Source organism: Kogia breviceps, chromosome 3, assembly GCF_026419965.1.
Source record: "Kogia breviceps isolate mKogBre1 chromosome 3, mKogBre1 haplotype 1, whole genome shotgun sequence".
Taxonomy (NCBI): Eukaryota; Metazoa; Chordata; class Mammalia; order Artiodactyla; family Physeteridae; genus Kogia; species Kogia breviceps.
This window is the reverse complement of record NC_081312.1, coordinates 139662858-139688401: the sequence shown is the minus strand read 5'-3', so window position 1 is coordinate 139688401 and position 25544 is coordinate 139662858. Positions and strand designations below refer to the sequence as shown.

The 25544-nt window shown below is 41.0% G+C and overlaps 1 non-coding gene across 1 annotated transcript; it reads left to right on the top strand.

Annotated features, from left to right (window-relative positions):
* Positions 1-10052: 10052 nt before the first annotated feature.
* TRNAG-CCC (transfer RNA glycine (anticodon CCC)) lies at positions 10053-10125 on the top strand. Its single transcript has one exon. It is a non-coding gene; the product is annotated as a tRNA-Gly (tRNA).
* Positions 10126-25544: the final 15419 nt, after the last annotated feature.

The following is a 25544-nucleotide window of genomic DNA, read 5'->3' as shown; positions in this document are numbered from 1 at the left end:
TACACATGCCCTGAAAGCACCGACAAGGGACCAGGGAATGGGGTGGGGGTCACCCAAGGGAACTCTCATTCCATAAAAGGAAAACAAAGATAAAGTAATGGGACCATAGAGTAGCTGGTGTGATTGGCATTTGGAGGGAGGAGGGCAAAGACCTGGCCATAGAGGAGTCTGGAAACACGACTGTGAAGGTCTCCATGGCCCCACTGAGACGAAGGGGAGTGAAGAGACAGATGTCTCTGTTTTCCTTCTAATTCTTAGAAGATTCTAACTCTTCATTCGGGTGCCAGGTGCTGGAATTCAGCAGGAAGACATGGATTCTTAACCTTTGGGCCACCTTAACTCTTAGGAAAGACCAGTAAATAAGCCTGCAGGATCTCTTGGATGAATTCTGAGTAAGTTCTGGTGACAGCTAGATGTTCACGTGAAGTTCCAAGGTGAGACTGTAGAAAACTTTGACTTGGGTAAAGGGTCCTTTCTGGTTTTTTGCTCCACACTTACTACTTGATAAATTCCTCTTTCAACAAAGTTCAGTTTTGATTCTTCTACTTTATCAACTCTTCACTCAGATCTGTGGTTCTTTATGGATTCGCCACCAATTTTAACAATTTCTGTCCATCTGTGGCAGATACCAGTGACACCCTCACACCAAAGGATCCTGTGTGTGCTGAGGATTCTTAGTGATGTTTCCCCCAGAGGGCAGCTGAGCCAAGGACCACAGCTCTGCTCCTGCTTAGAACCCAAGGTCTAATCTCCTGCAACATGAAGGGTCTTGGGGAACACATTCTACAGTCAGGGTATTCACAGCTATGTGCATGGTTACAGAGCCAGCTTTCTCCAGTTTCACACAGGTTGCCTTTTTTTTTTTTTTTCCCTCCACCTTGCATCTCCCTCAGCTCAACTAAGTTCTCTCTGTACTAAAGAAAGCGAGCTTCCCCCTGGCTCTGTGCTCAGGGACGGTCCCTGTTTTAGGCCTTTGCTACCTCAAGCTGGGTGTTCTCTCCATCCAGTGCTTTTGCCCAGAATCTATCCAGCTGGATGGTTTCCCAGGCTCAGATCATGCCTTTCGAGCTTCTATCCCTGCTCTTGTTTTGACTTCCTGCTCTATCATGTACATGCTGTTTGCCTGGTTCAGACCCAGAGCCTTGTCCAACCCAAGTTGTCTCTTGCACCATCATCTCCATCTCCTGCCACCAATCCCTGGCTCATCACCACAACAGTATTCTCAAAAACCCACATGCCTGGACTATTTCTTCTGTCTAGCAAAGAGGCACATAATGATGGCACACACAATTCTTCATGGAGAACCCAACACAGGTCAGGCAGTTTTCCAAAGATGGAAAGGGCAATCATCACCCTCAAGGGGCTACAATCCAGTGGGAGAGATAGAGAATTAATAGAAAATTATAACTCAGTGCTGAAAAATGCTAAGATGGTGGTAGAAATAGAGTGTGATGTTTGCACAGAGAAGGGTAGCTAAGCCAGCATTGAGACAGTGAGAAGGCTTCTCCGAGAAGGAAGGAAGGAAGGAAGGAAGGCCTTAAGGAGAATGGAGAGTTAGCTGGGTGAGGGAAAGGGGAGAAGAGAGAAAGGGGTTGTTCTAAGAAAAGAGTTAGCATGTGTAAGGGGCAGGGAAGAAAGAGAGCAGGAATCTGTGACCTGTAGATAATACAGTTAAGAATGGAGCAAAAATGACACGTGGGGGCGGTCTAAATTGAGGCTATAGCTATAGCCTGAGCTAGACCAGAAAAGTCTTGGCCACAGATTTGAGACTTTATCCAGGGGACATTAGGAAGTCACTCAAGTTGTTTTAAGCTTATGTGATCAATTTGTTTTAGAAGGGTCCCTCTGACTACCATATGGACCTACACTAGAGGGAAGCTAGGTTTGAGGCAAGCAAGTTAGGTAAATAGCCATTGGCAGAAGTGCTGATGGTGTGAGCTACTGCAGAAGCAATGGAGAGGGACAGGAATGGATAGATTCAGGAAATAAGAAGGACTTGATGAGGGACAGGAAGAAATGAGTCACTCCCAGGTTTCTGATTTGGGCAACAGGGAAGACTGGTTCTTTTAGCTGGGACAGGGACCTCAAGAGGAAAAACAGGTTTTGAACCTGAGTTTGAGAAGCCCATGAGACATGCAGGTGGAAGTATCAATCGGCTAGATGTGGACTTAGGAAGTGGGAATTCCACTCCACAGAGCACAGCCTGTGCTGCCCCCTGGGATAAGGAATTCCACAAGTTACCATGCTCTCTGTCTGAAATAGACTTTCTCCCCTCAACCATCACAGTCTCGCATAAAACAATCAAAAGCAGGAAGAAAATAATTCCTCTCCTTGTTCTTTCCCCTCTTTTTGTAAGGAAGGAAAATCCTTTTCAAAGGCTCTCCCACCCAAGACGGCCCTTAAGTTTCATCAGACAGAACTTGGTCATGTGGCCAGCCATGGATGGTTTATTCCACTGAAAAAAAGAAATGAAATTGCCGTGATTAGCCGTGACCAATCACAATTCAACCCTGAGGCTGGAGGAGAAACCTGCCTTCCTGAGCTTCCTGCTGCCCAGGGATAAGTGAACAATAGCCCTGTTCAGAATGAGTTCAGTTATGCCACGGTGGCTTAAAACCATAATGTTTATTTCTCCTTCTTGCTATAGGTCCAGGGCAGGATGATACGGGGTCTCTGTTCATGGTTACCCCCCTTGGAGTCAGGTTGATGGAAGCTCCATCTAGGTCGGTGACTTCTAGATTACACTGGCAGGGGCGGAGAACTCTTCAAGTCTCATACTAGCAATTAAATATTATGGTCCAGGGGCTTCCCTGGTGGCGCAGTCGTTGAGAGTCCGCCTGCCGATGCAGGGGACACGGGTTCGTGCCCCGGTCCGGGAAGATCCCACATGCCGCGGAGCGGCTGGGCCCGTGAGCCATGGCCGCTGAGCCTGAGCGTCCGGAGCCTGTGCTCCGCAACGGGAGAGGCCACAGCAGTGAGAGGCCCGCGTACCGCAAAAATATATATATATATATATATTATGGTCTGGACCTAACAGCCAGAAGTAGTCACATGGCCACACTCAGACCACAAGTGGGCCAGGAGTTTCAGTCTTCTAGGTGACTGGAATGAGAGGAGAGTCAGATATTGGAAAGCAAGCAGCATTAATGTCTACCAAATCTGCAATCCCTAGCAAATCCAGAGAACGTCCTGGTGTGGGAAACTACTATCTCCTGGGATAACCCATTTCATTTCTGCTCATCCTTGACTGACAAACAATCCATCCTTATAATGAATTAAAAACTCCCTCTACAGCATCTGTCCCTTGTTCTACATACTTATAGAACAATGTTTTTCATCTTTCCCATGACAGACCTTCAACTATTTGAAGATAATTATCATGCCCTCCCAGGTCCTCATTTTTTAAAATTGAATCAAAATTTCAATTAGGAATTCAAAAGTTCAAGTATCTGAAAATAGAGTGACATTGAATTGCAAGATTGGAAAAAATACAGGAATTTGGATTAACTTCAGAGAAAGAGAACCAAGCTGACGTGTTGGATCAGAGGAAAAGATAATGGATGAGAAAGCAAGTTCCTATCTGAAACTGCGGACAGAGAACCAAATAATAGAAGATATCTTTTTCTTCCTTGGACTCACATTAACTGTGAAATTCTCATTCCTTGGTTGCCATTTCACTTCCAGCCTGATAGAATAAGGATCTTTCTGCAGTTACTTTCCCTGACTGCTGGGGTTAGTACCGATACAAACATACCAAAAAACTTGATATCCCTCCAATTCTACTAATTGACTCATCTTGTATTTAGACAAGCGTTATTTGAAGCTAAATTAGAGTCTTAAGTCGGATAGAGACTCTTAGAATCTTTGACTAATGAATCTTTCTTTTTCAGAAGTGTTTCTTAATACAGACACTTCACTAAAAAGCCAGGAGAGATGGCAAATACAACTTCCCTACTTTCTTGGAGGTGTTTGTGAATTGTGGGTTAATAGCATAAGAGGGCAGCCAGCTAACACCTGCCTGTGGATTTACATACTTCCAGCCATATATCATCTCCCACCTGATACAGACTTTGTTGAAACCAGACATGTTTTACCAGGACTGGAAGGTCAGTCCCATTTGTCAAAGCAGGGACAGTCCCTTTGTCTTAGACAGCCTTATCTGGGTTGTGAATTCGCTCAAGGACGTCATCTGCCTTCCAATTAGCAGAGCCTTGAGAAAGTTGAGCTCTGGGTACAGCAGGTCTTCTTACTTGTTTATCTCTAGCATTTACTTTTGTCCTGATTAGTAGGCCAGAGTCTACAGGCTGATAAGACAAAGACACCCATCATTTGGAAGGACCTAAGAGTTAACTGCACCAAAACTAATTGTAATGGGTTTCTGTCATGCTCATTTCATGAAAGGGCCTTGTGAGGTCAGTGAATACTGGCTAATGTCCAACAGGAGATAACTAACAGCGAATTCATTTTGGCAAATATTTATTGAGCACTTACTATATGGCAGGCACTAGGAACTACAATGAAGGGGCAAACAAGCCTGTCCCCAGCTTTCCTAGAGCTCATATCCCGGAGGGGGAGCCAGGCATCAACCACCGAGCCACATCCATCAGAACGTTCAGGGAGTGCTTACTAAGTGCCTGGCTCTGTTCCACATACTTTACATCTACTCATTCACATAATCCTTACCACAGTCCTACGAAGCAATTACTATCCTTGGCCCCCATTTTACAGATGAGCAAACTGAGTTACAAAGATATGAAGAAACTTGCCTTAGGTCATGTAGCCAGTAAGCCACAGAGCTGGGAATGAAACTCTGGCAGGCAGTCTGGCTTCTAAGGCCATCCTGCCCCTCAACAGACCCAGAAGCCTTTGGAAAAACTTGGAACCACACCCTTCCCAGGCCCTCTCTCTGGGGCTTTCCCCAGTACCTACCTGTTCTACTAATCGCTACACTACATTGCATCAAACTCAGGTACACACTATTATGATTTTTTTTTTTTTTTTTTACATTTCTGAACTCAGGATGCATCCTGCAGTTGATAGCCAAAGTGTAACAGGTGGAGCTGTCATGCAGTTTTTTTTCTACGTGGTAGGTAACATAATGGTGCAGCGTACAAATGAAGGTGAGTTAGACTCGGTGGAAGATGGTACTTGGTGCTGATCTGCTTACCCCACTGGGAAAACACAGGGCCGGACCAGATCTGGGCTCCATTGTTGGAGGAAAGCAGTTACTCTCATGTCTCATGAAAAAAGGAGCATGGAAAGTGATAGGTACAGAGTCATACCCTTAGAGCTGGGGGGGGGGGCCTCAGGAAGCACCACTTCACATGAGAAGCACCACTTATAGGAGCAGAAACTGAGGCCTGAGAGCAGAAGCTTTGGCTCAAAGTCAAACTCAAGAGTCAGTTCTTGACAGAGACAAACCAGACCAGGTATCCTGACCTCCACCCACCTCAGGGCTCCTGCTGTCCTCTGCTCTTCCAGCTAAAATTCTCCTACAAGAAGCCAAACCACAAGAATCCCAAAGCCAGCAGCAGTCGGCAAAGAAGGTCCTGTTTATATTCCTGTTGTTTAAGTAGACTCCTTTGTTCTGACAAAAAAAAATCTCTTGCCTTCAACCGAGACATTCATAACAATAAATGCATTATTTCCTCCAAGAAAAGGTTCGATTTCACTGCTTTGCCCGGACACAGGTTTACCCAGTATTTTCTTCAGTTACACTTCAGATTTGATGTCTCTCAACACGACTTTCCTTGAGCCCCAAATTGATCATTCCTGACCAACCAACAACCACCATTAAGCCATGGGTTTACAAATGGCATCTTTGTCTTTCCCTCCATGGAACTCAGCAGTGGTTGAAGCAGACGCAATATGCAGAGACACATAAAATCTTTGAACTCAGGAAAAATGTGATTGTAAAAGAAGCCTTCTCTCCAGTCGAGGTTGGACAGAGCAGGAAGGCATTTAGGCTACTTGTGCTGTGCCTTTCACTAGGATGCTGCCTGGCAGCATTCTCCCTAAAAATAGTTGTCACGCCAGTGGAGTCCTCACTCTGGCAAAGAGACTGTTCTGCATCAAGATCCTTTTGAGCTGGTTCTTAAGTTACAGGAATTTTAACTAAATTAGAAAGTTTGCCACTTTGTTCCTCATAGAATAGGAGTCAGAGCCAGAGCTCCTGAAACACGGGTTCAGCTCAGCTCTGAGAAACAGGAAAATGTCACCTTCATGGCTGGGCGCAAAAAAATGTTGAAGCTGGAGGGGGTTTAGAACACATGGAACCTCCTACTTATTAATGCTTGGGTAGTCAATTTCTTCACCCCTGCTATTTCCTTCACCACGTGCCTTCCTGCTAATGTTTTATCAGCGCTGGACCACAGAATGATACATGCTATCCTGTATAAAAAGGTAAAGATGCCTTAAAAACTAGTTCTGGTGTTTCAAAACGCAGCTCCACTTTCTAAAGTGTTTTTATTTTTCCACAGATAAGGCTCTAAGGGTTCTAGAACAGACAGTAGGAATGCCAAGTAAATAAACAATTCAAAAATCTTCTCAGTCAGATCTGAAAAGAGTTTCCACAGCATCAGTGCCAAGTTGCTCATCTTACTTTTTAAGTTTCTCCTCTAAGCCTTTAACACAGACCTTGATTTCCAAGAATCTAGCATCAGCTGTTGGGCAGTTTTAAAGACAAATTCTGTTTGCATCTTTTGGCCTGCTTTTGATTTATTTTACATCCTTAGGGTACTTTCACTTGTATTGTCTCACTTTGGCTTCCCATACAAACCAGTCCGACTGGGGTGCTCAAGAGCCCTTGGGCGTGGGGCTCTCTTTGAGTCCCCAGCTCTGGAGACACAATTAATTTTCCCAAGCAACTGCAGTCATCATGATACTGTCTTGCTCAAAAAGTATCATTTCACTGTTACCAATAAAAACAATTTTGAGATATAGGTATGTGTTTGTGTGTATTCCTGTCTGAAAATACACTACCATATTATAAGACATTAACAAAAATATTAATATGAAAGAGGAGGTTTACAAATCTGAATACAGGTTTTAATATTTTGCTGTGCCTGAAAGGACTGCCTAGCATATACTCCTGGAAGGAGTTGGTCCTATCGTGGAAATCTCAGTTTTAGAAGAGTCCTAACTGTTGAGTGGTATTCAAGGCTCTCCACAAGTAATTCCCAAACTTCTTCTCCAGCGTAATCTACTACTGCCCCTTCACTCAGACTGAGCCACTGATTGCCTGGAGGCTCCAAGCCACCCTGTAGGCTTTGGGGCCAGGCTATGTGAGTCTAGGCTCTTCCATGAACTACCTGTGAGATCACAGGTAAGTCACTCATTCTCCTTCAGTTTCCTCATATGTAGAATAGGAAAAATAAAGACATCTGTGTCAATGTTCTTGCTGTGAAATCAGATGAAAATGCACAGTGAGATCACACTTGCTAATGGTTAAGTGTGACAAAAATATTTTGAATATATTAATTCCTATAAAATACAGGTACGTTTAAAGTCATAGGCACAGATCAGACAGACTCTGGGTGGACTGTCTTACAAATAGAAAACATCATCTTTCATCAGATCTTTAACTTAAATACTATTGAGTCTTTTTTAGCTATTTATCAGTGTCATTAACACATCAAAAATTTAAGTCTCACATAGCAATCATCTACTGAAGGTATAAAGTGTGGCTTTGGCAAAAAATGAAAGGGGTAGATTTCGGAGAAGAGAAAAACCCTGACCAACTGGAAGAATGGAGATGAGTAAGGCTGGAAGACAAGCCAGTTTGGGGTGGTAAAATCAAAAGTCTAATTAGAGACTATGTCAGGTATGAGATGCCTATTTGATATCTGCATTAGGATGTAGACAGGGCAGTTGCACCTGTGAGTCAGGGCTCAGGGGAGACATGTGGCATAAAGATATGAATTTGGGAGTGACATTCTTCTCAAGCTTCAAGGGCCAGTTCAAATGCCACCTCTTCTATGGACCCTTCTCTAATCCCCCTCAGCTACACAAAAGTTCTCCATCCTTGGATTTCACAGTGCTTTCTGTACACTTCCTTGAGTACCTACCTCTGCCTCCCTTTTATCTCATTACTTGTGTACTAGACTGTAGACTCTCTTTGAAGACAAGAATTATGTCACTTTCAACTTTGTGTTCTCTCAGTGTCCAGCACTATGCCTTTCTATATTTGGAACACAATAACATGACACTGGCTTAATTAATTAATCTCCTCTAACTATAATAAGCTCAGCAAAAATTCCTTGAAAAAAAAGTAAATCCAGAATGTTTGATAAATAAATGAATGATCAATCAATCCCTGGAATCACATTAAAAGATTCAGATAGAATTGGCCCTGTGCAGAACTCAGTGAAGCCTGGTGCCCTCCCAGCCTGACAAAACCAGTTACCCAATGCCCAGTGAACTCCCCAGGACTGTCCATCATGGTGCCCCACTTAGGTTCACCTTCTCCAGTTCTGTGCACTTTAGCCTTTCGTTTCCTTTCTTACCCAATAAAAAGGTGCCACAGGGCTTCCCTGGTGGCGCAGTGGTTGAGAATCCGCCCGCCAATGCAGGAGACACGGGTTCGTGCCCTGGTCCGGGAAGATCCCACATGCCGCGGAGCAACTAAGCCCGTGAGCCATGGCCGCTGAGCCTGCGCGTCCGGAGCCTGTGCTCCGCAACGGGAGAGGCCACAACAGTGAGAGGCCCGCATACCGAAAAAAAAAAAAAAAAAAGGTGCCACAGCCCAGCCAGCGGTCACCTTGGAAGTCAGACTGCCAGGTGAAAGCAAACCAATTAGACCAGCTAATTCATGCTAGTGGGATCATGGAGCCTATTGCCTAGATGTCTTAAACTTCCTACCCCACAGTTTCATTCTAATGAGGGTCTTGAGAGACCCTATGCCTTAGAGAAAAGGTGACTTCAGGGCAGGATGTACTTGCTCTTACTGTGTCCTCAACAAGCGAGGCTTTCTTCCTATCTGAGTCTGGACAGAAGTGTTGAGAAATGATTAAGAGGAAGCAACTTGTTGGGAACGTAGATATTCAGCCCTGCCCTGGAGGCTGCTCTTTTTAGCCAGTGTGCCCAGTTCCAGCTCTGAGACCAGGGAGTTCTTCGACCTGTGGCAGGTTCCTGGCTCCCTGAATCTAAGTCTCTATGCATGAAAAATAAGCCCATTGAGCTGGACTTCACAGATCCCTTCTGGTTCCTTAGTTCAATCAAAAACAAAATTTAATGTTCAAAATTTCAAAACTCTCTACCCATTTATCAAGCTATCCTCATTTTTACATTCCATAACATCCTTGTATAATATGGTTACAGACCGCCATCCCCTCCTCTGTACAGTGGTGTTAATAAAAATGACGCTTGCCTCCCAAGGTTACTGTGAGGATTTTATTAGAAACTCCACTGTAAATTCTGACTTGTACTAAATTTAGTTATTGTTATTTTGTTATTAAGGAGTCTCCTTCTCTCTTTCTTTGCAGGTGGGAAGAAAAAGATTGCTACTAATTCCAAGTTAGAAACGTTTTTTAAAAGACTAGATAAACTTTGGTCCGAAGCAAGAGTCCTAACAAACCTTCACAGTAGAAAGCAGGGAAAATGTATGAGGACAGGAGAAATCTCAACTCCCCTTCTGATGCCGGGCCATTATGAGATCTCCAAAGGGCAAATGGGTCTGATAGACCATATATTCGTAGGTGTGGAAAATCAGAGGAATTCTTTAGGCCACCCATTCCACTGTTTTCCATACAAAGCTGTTCCCAAGAGTGTATTCCAGGACAGTGAGTTAAGGGCACTACAAAATAGATGGGAGGCATGAGCTTCTCATATTTGTGGATTATTCATATGTGGGATTAGAAAACAACGAATTCTATAAGCAAATAAAATAAACATATTACATCAATAGATTCTGAGCATTATCTAAGCGCATTCTTAACATTAAATGAATAATACAATTTCTTTGTACAACCATTTAACATATCTAAATTGTTGACAATGGAATGATACATTGAATGACAATGGAATGATACATTTAAAACCTAAAATAAGGGCCTTCCCTGGTGGTCCAGTGGTTAAGACTCTGCATTCCCAATGCAGAGGGCCCAGGTTCAATCCCTGGTCAGGGAACTAGATCCTGCAGGCGCAACTAAGAGCCCACATGCCACAACTACATATCCCCCACACAGCAACAAAGATCCCATATGCCATAACTAAGACCTGGCACAGCCAAATAAATAAAATAAATAAATAAATATTTAAAAATTAAAAAATAAAAAATAAAATGTTAAAATAAGACAACCTGTCAACCTAGAATAGTATATCCAATAAAAGTACCCTTCAAAAAAAAGTGAAAGAATTATTACAAGCAAACCTATACTGTAATAAATATTAAAGGAAGTCCTTTAATTAATAGATTAAGTTCTATTAATAAATTAATAGAAAACTATACCAGATGGAAACACAGATCTACATAAAGAAATGAAAAGCAACAGAAATATAGATATGTGGGTAAAATATAAAAGACTTCTAAATTTATTTAAAATATAACTAACCTTAGAAAAAATAATAAAAAGGTATTATGGATTTATAATATATAAGTAATATGTGACAAAAATAGCACATAGAATGGAATGGGGTAAATGGGAGCATACGATCATAAGTTAATTATAATATAGGTGAAATGGTGTAATATTAATTCATGGTAGATTGTAATGCGTTAAGAATATATATTGTAATCCCTTGAGCAAACGTGAAAAAAAAGTAAAACAAAGTGGTATAGATAAAAAGCTAATCGAGCTAGTGGGAAGCAGCCGCATGGCACAGGGAGATCAGCTAGGTGGTTTGTGACCACCTAGAAGGGTGGGATAGGGAGGGTGGGAGGGAAGGAGACACAAGAGGGAAGAGATATGGGAACATATGTATATGTATAACTGATTCACTTGTTGTAAAGCAGAAACTAACACACCATTGTAAAGCAATTACACTCCAATAAAGATGTTAAAAAAAACAAGAGAAAAACAAATACCGTATGTTAACATATATATATGGAATCTAAAAAAAAAAAGCTAATCGAAGAAGTAAAATGTAATACTGAAATGTAGTCAAGTAATAAAAACAAATAGCAAAATGGTAGAATTAAAGCCAATCATGTCAATAACTCATTAATAAAGTGGATTAAGACTCTAATTCAAAGTTAGAGGATATCAGACTCAATAAAAAAATAAAGATCAAGCTATATGTTGCTTATATCTTCAATATAAAGATACATAAAAGTAAAAGATGGAAAATATTACACATGCAAACCTAATCATGTGGCTTTGCAGACAACAAAGTAGTCCTCAAAACAAGGACCAGAGATAAAAAGGGACATTTTATAATGATAAAGGGGCCAGTTCAGGGATAAGACATCATAGTTTTGAATATGTATATACCCAATAATAGAGTTTCAAGATATATGAAGCAAAAACTGACAGAATTGAATATACCGATTCCAATTTATATTATGTTTTAACACACCTCTCTCAGTAATCAATAAAAATAGACAAAAATCAGTAAAAAAAGAAATCTGAGCAACATTATCAATTAACTTAGCCTAACTGATATTTACACAGTGCCGCACCCACACAACAGCAGAACACACATTCTTTACAAGTTAATGTGTAACTGAAGTAGACTGTATGTTGAGCCATAAAACATGGCTTTATAAATTTAGAAAAGTGAAATTATACAGAGTATGGCCTCTGACCACAATGGACTTAAACTAGAAAATAGTAATAAGATATATAGAAATTCCTCAAATATTTGGAAATTAAGCCAAACATTCCTGAATAACTCATAGGTCAAAGAATTCATTTTAATAGACATCTTTCCTCAGCTGTTAAGACTGTACATATATTTCTATATCCTGATTTTTCCCTAGATATTACAACATATGCATCTTCCTCTCTTACTATAAACTCTTGATAAATATTCATTTAGCAGAGCAAATATATCTTTGAGTTTGTAATTCAAAAAATCATGTCCTTTTTGGATATACTGACTGTTTCAGGTTTTCTATAATGTACGTAACACTGCATGAATGGATTTATGCGTAAGGCGTTTTCTCTCTTTCATATTATTTACAAAGGATGGTAGTAGGGTAACTAGTTGAAAGGACCTAAATATTTTTAAGGCTGTAGAAATAGATATGGAAAAATTACATTCCATTAGGGTAGTTGCAATTTACATACCCATGTAATAGTTCCTAAAGCTAGAAAGGTTGGGTTGAGGACACAGTCAAATTTCTGCACTTAGCGGAAATTTAACCTTGTGTTAAATGCTGACTTAAAATGTTAATTTTTTTTTTTTTTTTTTTGGCTGTGCTGCATGGTTATGGCATCTTAGTTGCCTCACCAGGGATTGAACCCAGGCCCCCTGCAGTGGAAGCACAGCAGCCTAACCACTGGACCACCAGGGAATTCCCTTAAAATGTTAATTTTAAACGAAATTTTAAAATATTTAAAACTGAATGATAATGAAAATATATCACTTGAAAATTTGTGGGATATAAATAAAGCAGTGCTTAGAGGTAAACTTATTGCTCTAAATGCTTCTATCAGGAATAGGGGAAAGTATAAAATCACGTATCTGAACTTTCTCCTTAGGAAGCTAAGCAAAGAAAAGTAATTTTAAACCAACATAAGTAAAATGACGAAAAAAAAAGAGTAGAGTAGAAGCCAATGAAATAGGAAATAGACTAACACTATAATAAATAAATGTAAACAAATATTAGTTCTCTGAAAATATCAAAAATGTTATAACCCTTTTAACTAGATTGATCAAAAATAAAAGAACAAAGCATAAATTACCAGTATCTAGAATGAAAGATGACATCACTAGAGATACCACATTAAAAAAACAAAATAGTAAAGGAATATTATGAAAAACTTCACACCAATAAAGTTGATAAATCAGATGAAATGGACAAATTCCTTGAAAGATGTAAATTAGTGTAACTGACGCAAGAAGATGCAGATAATCTGCATAGCCCTTAATTTAAGGAATTAAATTAATAATTAGAACTCTTCCCACAATGAGAAGTCCAGTTCCAAATAGCTTCTCAGTTTAATTTTTTTTTTTTTCTTTTTTTTTTTTTTTTTTGTGGTACGCGGGCCTCTCACTGCTGTGGCCTCTCCTGTTGTGGAGCACAGGCTCCGGACGCGCAGGCTCAGCGGCCACGGCTCACGGGCCCAGCCGCTCCGCGGCATGTGGGATCCTCCCGGACCGGGGCACGAACCCGCGTCCCCTGCACCGGCAGGCGGACTCTCAACCACTGCGCCACCAGGGAAGCCCTTCTCAGTTTAATTTTAACAAACATTTAAAGAACAAATAAAATAGTACCAATCATACAGAATTTCTTTTGGCAAACAGAGAAGGACTGAAATTTTCCCAAACCATTTTATGAGATTAGCATAACCCTGATATCAAAAAATGAGTTTTGGGCTTCCCTGGTGGCGCAGTGGTTGAGAGTCCGCCTGCCGATACGGGGCACACGGGTTTGTGCCCCGGTTCGGGAGGGTCCCACGTGCCGCGGAGCGGCTGGACCCATGAGCCATGGCCGCTGGGCCTGCGTGTCCGGGGCCTGTGCTCCGCAGCGGGAGAGGCCACGACAGTGAGACGCCCGAGTACCACAAAAAAAAAAAAAAAAAAAAAAAAAAAAAAAAAAAAAAAAGGAAAAAAAAATGAGTTTTATAAGCAAAGCACAAACCATGAACATAAAAACAAAAATATTTAATAAAATTTAAAGAAATCTAATCCAGAAATAAATAAAGGGTTAATACTTCATAGCTATGAGGGTTTCATACAAGGAATGCAAGGTTGACCCAACATTTGAAAATCAAAATGAACATGGTATAACTGCATTTTTCAATTTGCCTTAATCATCCTCAGCAATATTTTGTAGTGTTTATTGTGCAAGTCTTTCACATCTTTCCTTAAAGTTATTCCTAGGTATCTGTTGTTTTGATGCTTTTATAAAATATGATTCTTTGGGCTTCCCTGGTTGCGCAGTGGTTGAGAGTCTGCCTGCCGATGCAGGGGACACGGGTTTGTGCCCTGGTCCGGGAAGATCCCACATGCCGCGAAGCGGCTGGGCCCGTGAGCCACGGCTGCTGAGCCTGCGCGTCCGGAGCCTGTGCTCCACAACGGGAGAGGCCACAACAGTGAGAGGCCCACGTACCGCAAAAAAAAAAGAAAAAAGAAAAAAAAGATTCTTTTAAATTTTCATTGGTCATTGCTAATACTTAGAAATACAATTGGGCTTCCCTGGTGGTGCAGTGGTTGAGAGTCCGCCTGCCGATGCAGGGGACATGGGTTCGTGCCCCGGTCCGGGAAGATCCCACATGCCACGGAGCGGCTGGGCCCGTGAGCCATGGCCGCTGAGCCTGCGCGTCCGGAGCCTGTGCTCCACAACAGGAGAGGCCACAGCAGTGAGAGGCCCGCGTACCGCAAAAAAAAAAAAAAAAAGAAAGAAAGAAATACAATTGATTTTTGTATATTGACTTCGTAGCCACTAGTGCTGCTAAATTCACTTATTGGTTCTAGCATGTTTTTAGATTCTGTATAAGTTTTCTATGAAGACAATCATGTCATCTGCTAATAGAAACAGTTTTGCTTATTCTTTTCCAATTTCATCTCTTTTATTTTTTTTCCTTGGCTTTTGTGCTGGAAAATAAATAAAGAAAAAGCTGTCTGGAAGGTTGTAAACTAACAGTTATAGTTGGGCCTGAAATTTAACTCACAGTTTCCTGGTAACCAAAATGACAAGGGAAATATGCAGTGATATGTTACATTTCTCTCACTGTCTTTAAACATAACATACCAATTACTCAAGGAAAGGAAAACTTTCCCCTTGCATATAACCAGTAGTTTGACTTAATGTTTATAAATGTCTTTGATCCACAAATATGTTTTCCAAATCTCATTTTTTGTATTGTTCTATAGGTTCCTAATACTGTTTATTTTTTTCAACCTTTTTTCTTTCTGTTGTTCAAATTGGATAATTTCTATTGATCTATCCTCAAACTCACTGGCTTTTTTCTCTGTCATAGCCATTCTGCTATTTAGCCCATCTAGTGAATTGGTGGGGGAAGGGATATTGTATTTTTCAGTTCTTAATTTCCTTTTGATTCTTTATATCTTTTATCTCTTTGCTGAGAATTTCTTTCTATTAATTTCAAGAACGTTTTACCTTATTTCTCAAAGCATGATTATATTGACTGCTTTAAAGTCTCTGTCTGATAATTCCAACATCTCTTTCTGAAGGTTGGAGTCTGCTCATTTTTCTCTTCAGTGTTGAATTTTTCCTGGTTTTTCCAATGCTGAGTAAGTTTGGGTTGTATCTTGGGCATTTTGAATCCTAAGAAGGTTGACTTTCATTTGCTTTAGTAGGCAATCACCTAGGTTAGAGGTCCAGGCTGCAAGTTCTAACCTGCCTTCTCCGGGCTATAGTTATGTTATTGGTTCAGGTTTCAAAGTGTTTGTTGTGTTATTTAGATCTGTCCTGCATCTGGGCCAGAGTAGCCAGTGTGGGAACTCGGTGATGATCTACCCTGTAGCTTGGTTCTCAAAGCCTGTGGTATGCTGCTTAGGGTCAGATTCATGCATGTGTAGTTCAGAAGGGAAACCAGAAAATTCATATATAACTTTATGAGATTATCCTCTTGACATCTCTTCTTGACCTCTCTTCTCTTCATGATCTCCTCAACACTTTCAGGCTCTCTGGGCCCCTCTTCCCAGTCCTCCAGCCAGAAAGCTGGCACTTAAGTTTCACTGCTCTGCCATGACCTCCCACAACTGTGTCTGCCTGAGGGCCAAGCAGTGAGAGCACACGCAATGAGAGAGAGAGAAAAAAAAACAACTGTGGAAAGTCACTCCATACTCTTGGGGCCGTAGGTATTCTGGTCAGAAAGAAGGGTTTCCTCTCTTAGAATTTAAGGCACCTGTCTGGTTACCGCTGTTTTCATTGTTCTGCCTGGAGATAGGGCAAGGAAAAAGGGGGGAAATCCCAAAGACTTCTCCCACTTTCTCTAACCTGAAGGTACCCTTTTCCTGCTCCTCAGACCAGAAGACAGGAGTCTCTTCAGTTTTTGTTTCCACACCCAGTGTGCATCTCCATGTTCAAGGCTCCTTTTGAGTCCAAACCTGTTGCTATCAGAGGAGAATAAAGAGAGAAACGTCCTCACCACCGGTTTGGTTGAACTTCAAATTCTGGTCTCCTCTCACAATCTGCCTGCTACCATTTACTTTTCAGAATCTTCCAACAGCTGCTTCATGCATTCTGCCCAGGATTTCGTATTTCTTTTAGTAGCAAAGACAGGGTAGAGTGTGTTTACTCTATATGCCATAGCACCGGAACTCGCAAATTTCGTTTTTTTAAAAAAATGTTGTGAAGTATGTTGACATGCAAATATGTTATATCTCAAATTTTAACTGAAAGGAAAATACCGATGTGTTCACTGGAGTTTCCAGGTAACTTTATGTTTATTGAGCTCTCAGAATAAAGCTTCCCTGACCTTTTCTTTTAATGGAAGAGTATTCTGAGATTGTAAGGCAAGCTGTTAGAAAACTTACAACTTACAATTATGGACCTATGTAAATCTGGGTTTTCTTGATACAGTATAGCCTAAATATGAAAAAACAAATAAAGCAGATGCTGAAACTGATAAAAGATGGCAATTGTCATCAATCACTAGCAGCTTCAAATTTCTGTGTTCTTCAAACACTTCCCTGCTTTCATTGATTAACTGTATATCAAGTACTGACCTTAAAAAATACATTCTGCTACTAAAATACCTACCAATTTATCTGTTCAATATGTTAGTTTCTTAGGAGATTCTGACAACAGGTTTCTGCTGCTTAAGGAAAAAAACAAAAAACCTTGGAAAGCCATGACGCTAGAATGGGACACAATTTTGTTCAGGCTGAGATTGCCCATCCCCCACCTCACAAGGGCACATGGTCCCTCACACAAATTCAGATAGACACACAAGGGTCAAGATGCCTATAAACAAAATACATCTTTATCAGTCACTAACTCTGTTGCTAAAAATCACTCCCTCTGAGCTGAAACCAAGTAGCTATAAATGTTTTCTCGGACTGAACTGAAGCCATCATTCCTTTCGGCCGGGACCTCAGCTCAACAAACACAGACCCGGGGGGGACTCAGAGTTCACGGAATGACAATATTGTAAACAAACTACTTTTAAACCTAGGTGAATAGGTCTATAAAAGATTAATCATGTGCTTCCTACAGGAACTCCTAAGGTAGGAACTTGATAGAAACTACCAGGCAGTATGGTGGGAAGAAAAATGACAGTCAAGTCGCATTACCAAAAAACGACGTGAGATGCGGGTGTTGTACTTGACTCAGAGGAAGGTCATGGAATTGGATTTCCTTAATGCATCTCTGTTTAAATGTTGGGGCCATGTGCTCTGGAAACACTCTCCTGTGGATTTAGACTTGAAATATGCCCAGCACCTCTCAGAAGGACAGGGTCAAATATCTGGGAGGTAAATGCAGGCTCTTTTTTCATGTGTCACATGGCCACGTCCCCTTTGCTGGAAAATAAACAGGTTGACTATCACTCTATTCACCTGTGTGAAGTATGGACACAGAGGGAGCATTTATCTTCCCAATCGACCTTTATCCAGGATGACGCCTTGTTCTTGCCTTGCTTCAAAGTCACCTACTTACACACACATTTCCTTGGGAGTCAAAGTCTTTTGCTTAATAGGGGAGAAGTGAGTTGGCTCTGGAAGAAAAAAACAGGACGCTGACTTGCAGGGGACTCTGTTAGCATTTCCCGAAGCCACACGCAGACACTTCTGGGCTTCACTTCTCTCCTTCACAAGGGCACACAACCCCTAGTTGCATTAATGGAAGTTTTTCACAGGCAATAAGTGCTTTAAAGTAGACCCATTTATATGCTACACTTCATGTTAAAATTTGGTGTTGGTCAGGCTGGCAGATAGTAAAAACTCCTCTATAGTTGGAGTAGAATCAAATTCCTACTCTTCCCTATTAAAACATCCTGTTCATTGGATTATTTCTCTAACAATCCTCCTCAAGGAACTTTGCACAAATGCAAGTTTCATGTCATGATTTACGAACCCTTGGCCATGAAATAACCTGGGTCAGAGAAAAATCCATGTGGGCCTGGATATGGGGAATGGCTTAGGAGTTGCTTGGTAGAACAGCACCCACTGGTGGCAGAAGCAGTGAGTGAGTGAGGTCCTGGGAGCCTGTGATTACAGAGAGTACCAACACCAGGAAATCTACAACTTCAAATATTCCCAGTCCATCATCCTAACAACCCCATTTCAGGAGGATTCCTTCATGCTGTGTGTCCAGGAATTCTGTCTAGTGGACATTTCTATTGAACACTTGCTCAACAAAAATTTGGCTCAACTATGAAACAGGAACTATGCTGAGTTCTTGGTAAAAGTGACTGAAAAAGACATGGGACCTGCATTCCTAAGCTTAGATTTACAGTTTAATATTAAGCAATTTCTGTGTTCAAGGTATACATGGGGTACCATGAGGACACATGGAAGGAAGTGCTGCCCAGACAGAGATTTCAGGAAAGCTTTTCCAGAGTGATGGTGTGCTTGCATAGAGTCTATAAGCGTGACTGTGCTGGCTAAGTGAAGAGTGGAAGAAGAGAATACCTGATACAGTGGAGAGTTTTGCATAACTCATGCCAAGAACTGCACATTCTTCATGCAAGCTGAAGAAGTATTGTGAGGTTACAGTGCACAGGGTATTTATGGGAGGGTGATGGTAAATGAGAATGAAAAAGTAAGCAAGGGTCAGAGCATGAGGAGAGGGTGGTGTTAATCCTATAGGCAATGAATGGGGAATATTGGACAGTTCTAAGCAGGAGAATGCCATGAGGAAGTGTGCATTTCTGATACATCCACCCAGCAGCAGTGGAACAGGCCATTCCAGCAGAGAGGCCAATCAGGGCTGTCACAATAATCTAGGCAAGTGGAGATAATGGTGTGGACAAAAGAGAAACAGTGGGAATGCAGAGGTAAAGAGAGATTTAGGAGCTTTAATGAAAGAATTGTTTGACTTTGCAACTGCTTGTTATTGGCGTTGTAGGCAAGGAATCAATTACAATACAGATATCAGGGCTGGGGTCCTGGTTGGAAGGTGGAACTAGTTCCTGAAGTAGAGCGCACGGGAGGAGAAGCCATTTTGGGGGGTTGGGGGAGACTTTAAAATATTTTTTTTAATTTTAATGTGAGATTTATTGAGGTATAATTTACATGTAGTAAATTCACCCATTTCAGGTGTTCAGTTCTGAGGTTTGACAAATATATACAGTCGTGTAACTTCCTCAGCTGTCAGGATATAGAATATTCCCATCACCTTTCTCTGAAGTCACTCACTTTCCTTCACCCCAGATCTCACAACCACTTATCTGATTTCTGTCCTGACAGATATTTGCCTTTCCAGAATTTCACATAAGTGAAATCATACAGTATGTAGTCTTTTGTTGGACTTTTCCACTTAGTGCTTTTGAGATTCATCCATGTTGTTGCTTGTATTCGTAGTTTGTCCTTTTATGTTACTAGGTAGCATCCCATTGTATATATCATAAGTTGTTTATCTGTTCACCAGTTGATGGACATTTGGGTTGTTTCCAGTTTGGGGCTTTTATAAATAATTTTGCTGTGAATACTCAAGTACAAGTCTATATGAACATTTGTTTTCATTTCTCATGAGTAAAGACCTAGAAGTAGGATTTCTTGGTTGCATGGGTTAGGATTTAGCACTATAAGATGTTGCCAAACCTTTCCATTGTGTCTGTGGCACTGCATTCTCACTGGCAATGAAAAAGAGTTCCAGTTGCATTGCATCTTTACCAGAATTTGGTATTGCTGGTATTTCATGTTAACCATTCTAATAGGAATGTAGTGGTGTCTCACTGTGGTTCTGACTTGCATTTCTCTAATGAATAATGGTGTTGAATAACTTTTCATGTGCTTATAAGATCAAATCTCTGGTAAGGGTCTATTCAAGTTATTGGCCCATTCTTTATTGTTGTTTGTTTTAGTGATGAATTCTAAGAGTTGTTTATATATTCTGAATACAAGTCCTTTATAACATATGTTATTTGCAAACATTTTCTTCCATCCTGTGGCTTGTCTTTTTATATTTCTAATGATGCTTTCAAAGAGTTGAAGTGCTTAGGTTTGACTAAGTCTAATTTATCAAACTTTTTTTAATGTGTCTTGTCAGGAAATCATTGCTTTGTCCACGGTTTTAAATTTTTTAATCCAATGTTTTACTATAGAAATTTTAAAGATTTAGATTTTATATTTTAGGTGTATGTTCCACTTTGAGTTCATTTTTGCATATGGTGTGAGATATGTGGGTCCATTTATTTACCTATGTATGCCTAGTTGTTCCAGCACCATTTCTTGGGAAGCTAAGAAGCCAGTTCCAAGGGGAACAAGATGAGTTCTTTTTGGTCATGCTGTGTTTGAGATGTTCTTGTCCATCTATCCACGTGGTTATATACAGTAGGCAGTGAGTCTGAAACTAAGGAAGAGATGTATATAACGATTTAGGACGATAGTCTTTGTGGTATTTGAACCCACGGGATTTAATCAGTCCTCCAGTTAAAATGGATCTGGCCAAGAGAGAAACTAGAGATGCAGCATGGAGGAACAGGATAGAACTTCTTTGATCAAAACACGGTCAACCACACCCTAAAGATTTGGAACAGAACTTCAGCATCTAAATCCTACTATCCATACCTTCTATTGGAGAAGAAGAAATGAGAGACAGGGTAATAACCATGGACAACTGTGAGGTTCTAAATTAGGTTAGTGGTCATGTTTGGGGAAAAAAAGTAAATAATGCATATTGGATATGAATGTAACTTTGATAGGTACACACAGGGCGATACAGATGTACAAGAAAACGTTAAGGCTTAATAAAGAAGAAAATCTGGTAAGCTTAGACTGGTAAATTTTCCTATACATAGGTTTTATGTTATTTACAGGCCTACAGCATTCACAATAAATGTTTAAACTTGAACTTCTATTCTCTGTGATAGCCTATAGTACAAAAATAAAGTTGTCACCCACCTGGTGCATCTAACAACAGCGAACACACTTGTGTACAAATGTTCCTAGACCTCTTTTACCTCTCTCCTATTGCTCAGAATCTCTGTCTCCTTACCTGTATGATGTGAGGATAAAGAAAGAAGGATGGTGTAGGCAAAGTGTTGGAAAGTCCTGCACTGAGTCAACTCTATCATTTGATAACTGTGTGACCAAGCCCGCTTTCTCTGTAAAATGGAGATGCTACTGTCCACTTTTTAAGTATTAAGCAAGATAATATATGAAGAAAGCTGGGATTCTAGTAAGTGCTCAAAAATGTCTCCTGAGCAGAACTGAACTGAAATGATTAAAGTACTGTTGCTGTGACAAAGGTATAAAGTATTTGGTGGTGTAATACAGCACAGAGAGGAAGAGAAAGCCTCTGGGTATCTTCCATCGCCCATTCCAGATTCACCTTTCACTCTCCTCCACTTGGTTGCCTGTCCTTGTAGGGTGATCTCTATGAATGTACCAAAAGTCGCCCTCGAGCCTGGCTTCTGGAGGGTTCAGAGAATAAGGCACTTGAGCAAAGGATCAAGGGAGAAAGAGTTCAGTAGCTAAGTATTCCCTGACTGGCTCCCTCCCCGTGGGGGCTCCTTTGGCTGGTGTTGTATTTAGAACAAGCCTTCTTAACTTTTTCACATCCCTTCATTCTCTTTGGCAATCTAGTGAAGTATATAGACATCTTTCCAGATTAATAATTTTAAATTCATAAAATAAAACACATAAGACTACACAGAAAGCCAATCATGTTGGAATATAGTTTAATATATATATTTAGTTATATACAGTGTGAACTTAAAGAGGCACACATATACAGTTATGTATTTGGAATACACAATACAACATATATACTTACTTATTAACACATTAAATACCAAGACAATATAATATAGGCAAGTTGAGGTTACATTTATTTTTTAACAGGCATGGCAATGCAGTCTGTCGTTGAGCATGTAAACTTTGACTTTTTTTTTTTTTTTTGCGGTACGCAGGCCTCTCACTGTGTGGCCTCTCCCATTGTGGAGCACAGGCTCCGGACGCGCAGGCTCAGTGGCCATGGCTCACGGGCCCAGCCGCTCCGCGGCATGTGGGATCTTCCCGGACCGGGGCACGAACCCGCGTCCCCTGCATCGGCAGGTGGACTCTCAACCACTGCGCCACCAGGGAAGCCCTGACTTTTTGTTTTAATGATTACAAATGTTAAAAAATTCTTCAGAAAGATACAATATTACAAGTAGAATTAAAGTTTTCATAGCTCACTTCACAAGATCAAGGTGAACTTCTCCTAAGAAGCTCCAAAATTTGTCAAGGCTGTTTGAAACTTCAACTGTCGTGAGTCTTTGGTCCTATGATCAACATGTCTCTCTTTGGTTTAATCCACACCTTCGATATATTTATATCAGAAAGAGAAGGATTGTGAATCCCTAACTCAACTGCAGCGCCATCAAGATAGAGATACGTTTTGCAAAACTTTTGAAGAGTTTCCAGGCATCTTCTGATTTATCTTTTCAAAGAAATTGACAGAGAATTTTGTATCTCAACTTCATCTTCAAAAAGCAACTCCTCCAGCAGCTGAAAGTTTGCAAGAACACTGGCCTTCGCTTTTTTTCCTCTGTATCAGGGGCTAAAGCAAGAAAGTTTTTTCCAATTTTTCAGTAGAATCCACAATGATAACTTTAAGACCCTGAATTCAAGTATTTCTCTTATTTATATAGTTAAACATATCTGCAAGGTAAGCCAATTCATGGATAAAATTCTTTCAGAAAGGTTCAAGAATGGGTTTTCTTTTTCTCTGAGAAAAGGTAAAACTCTGGCTTTCGTTTGCTAGCCGTGGCCAGAAGGCTCTCCTGCCAGAGACCCCTGTGTAGGAGAAAAGTTCCTCATAGCCTGCTCCTATTTCTGGACAAAATCTTTCTTAAACACTATATGATTCAGAAACTGCTCCTGATAAAGTTGATGCCTTTATGGCTGTTTACCAAACTTCTTTCAGGATTGCTGTCAGAATCTAGACATGACATCAACACACGCCTGTGGGAAATGGAGTTAGTGACACAAATGTAAGGAGCTTGCAGCTTCACTATATACCCAAAGCAGATGCATCATCAGGTATTATAGAAGCACCATCTGGGAAGAATCTGAAGCTTTTATTTCTAGGCAAAGTTTTGTTTTTACCGTTTCCAAAATACTAAAGGGCTTTGTAGTTTCCGAAAGGGACTCACAAAATAAGAATTCTTTAAATATATCAGCAAACACATAGGGAGCAAAACTGAGGAGCTGGATACTGTGCTAAATGCCTGTTTGCATCTGGCCATGTGCTGAGTGCAAACAGCAAAGTTGCCAATTCTCAGTGACAGGCTTCAGAGTGCTTTTTTAACAAAATCAACTATTCCAGACCAGATCTCGCCATTTAACAAGGGTGTTACTATCAGCTCCTCTCTTCTGCTCTAGTCCACAAACCAGCCCATGTTTGTCTAGTGTACATTGCTTTACCACCATCTCTCCAATGGCACGGGGCTTCTTTACTTAACAAATCCAAATGTGGAAGTATCCTACACAGAATTAAGAATTCTCATTTGAACCATCCAGTTTTCAAACTCTTAGCAACTCTGAAAATGACTATTTTCACAAATTTATCAAACAACTGTAGACAGGAAATACTGAAAAGCATCACAGGTATCTGAAACACCAAAATGAGAACAAGTCTACCTTGACCGGCACCATCACGTAAACATATGTATATAGGAAGATTACGATCATGTTTCTTCCAGCAACACGTCTAAGTACTGTTATATTTTCAAAGTAGTGATACATAGATGATATTTTAAGATATCCACAAACCGTACTGTGTTATCAAAGATTCTGTGATTTTCATTCGTTACAAAATCACAGGTACTACTAACACTAATATGGGTTATTAACTACATTCATGATCAAAAGAAATTCTAAAAGTCAGTTAGATGTTAGTGAAAATGGAGGTTTAATTTTTTCCCCAACCATGTTCATGAACTCCCTGAAATATACCCATATGCCAAGATTAAGTAACCCGTAGAAGGAGAAACGGCCTGAGGTTCTACTCTGTCTCATGGGAAGTAAGTAGGATGGCTCGTCAGAACCAAATTAGGAAAGTGAGAACAGGGAGCCTGAAAGAGAAGTATGGGGACAAACCCCTCAGAATGTGTAAATAATAGAAAGATACGTGTAACTTTAAATGCCCACCAGAGGCAACCACAGTGAAGGCAGCCTTCAATAATAAGGTAGACAAGATGACCAATCCTGTGGATGTCAAGCAGCCCCTTGCCCCAGCCACCTGATACCTTCTCAATATAACTGCTCATGTACAAAGTGGCTTTATTTGCAGGGATAAAGACTATGGATATTCTGAACACCATAGTCATATCCTCATCAAGGCTGATCTCGTTACTGCCAGTACTGAGTGTCCAACATGCCATCAACAAAGACCAATGCTGAGTGACACTCATCCCCAGGGGACCAGCCAGCTACCAGGTGGCAAGTTGATTACATGAGATCCTCCTGATCATGGAGTGACCGATGATTTGTCACCATAGGATTAGACACACATTTTACGTATATCTTTGCCATTCTTACCCAAACTGGTCCTGCCTAAAGCCACTATTGATGGACTTACAGAATATCTTATCCAAGACTGTAGTATCCCATATGATGTTGCCTCCAACCAGGGGACATATTTTATAACAAAGGAGGGCCAGACATGGGCTCACACTGAGGAGTTAATCGGACTTAAACTCAGATGCAGCTAGCTGGATAGACGTTGAATAGCTTGCTAAGGGTCTAGTTAAATACCAGCTGGAGAAGCACCCTGTGAGGTTAGGCTACCCTCCTGCAAGGTGCAGAGCATACCTTGGACCAGCAGCCTCTATATGGTTTCATCTTTACTATAGTCAGGAAGCTTGGGTTCAAGAAACTAGGAGCAGAGTTTGGACTGGTTCTCCTATTCCTTTTTTTTTTTTTAATTTATTTATTTTTGGCTGCATTGGGTCTTCATTGCTGCACGTGGGCTTTCTCTAGTTGTGGTGCACAGGCTTCTCATTGCAGTGGCTTCTCTTGTTGTGGAGCACAGGCTCCAGGCGTGTGGGCTTCAGTACTTGTGTCGCGCAGGCTCAGTAGTTGTGGCGCACGGGCTTAGTTGCTCCGCGGCATGTGGGATCTTCCTGGACCAGGGCTCGAACCCGTGTCCCCTGCATTGGCAGGCGGATTCTTAACCACGGTGCCACCAGGGAAGCCCGGTTCGCCTATTTCTAATAACTCACTTAAAGAATTTCTGCTTCCCATTCCTACAGCTTTGGGCTCAGTGAGTTTGGAAGTCATGGCCCCAATGAATTGAAAGCTGAGATTCCCCTGACCATTTT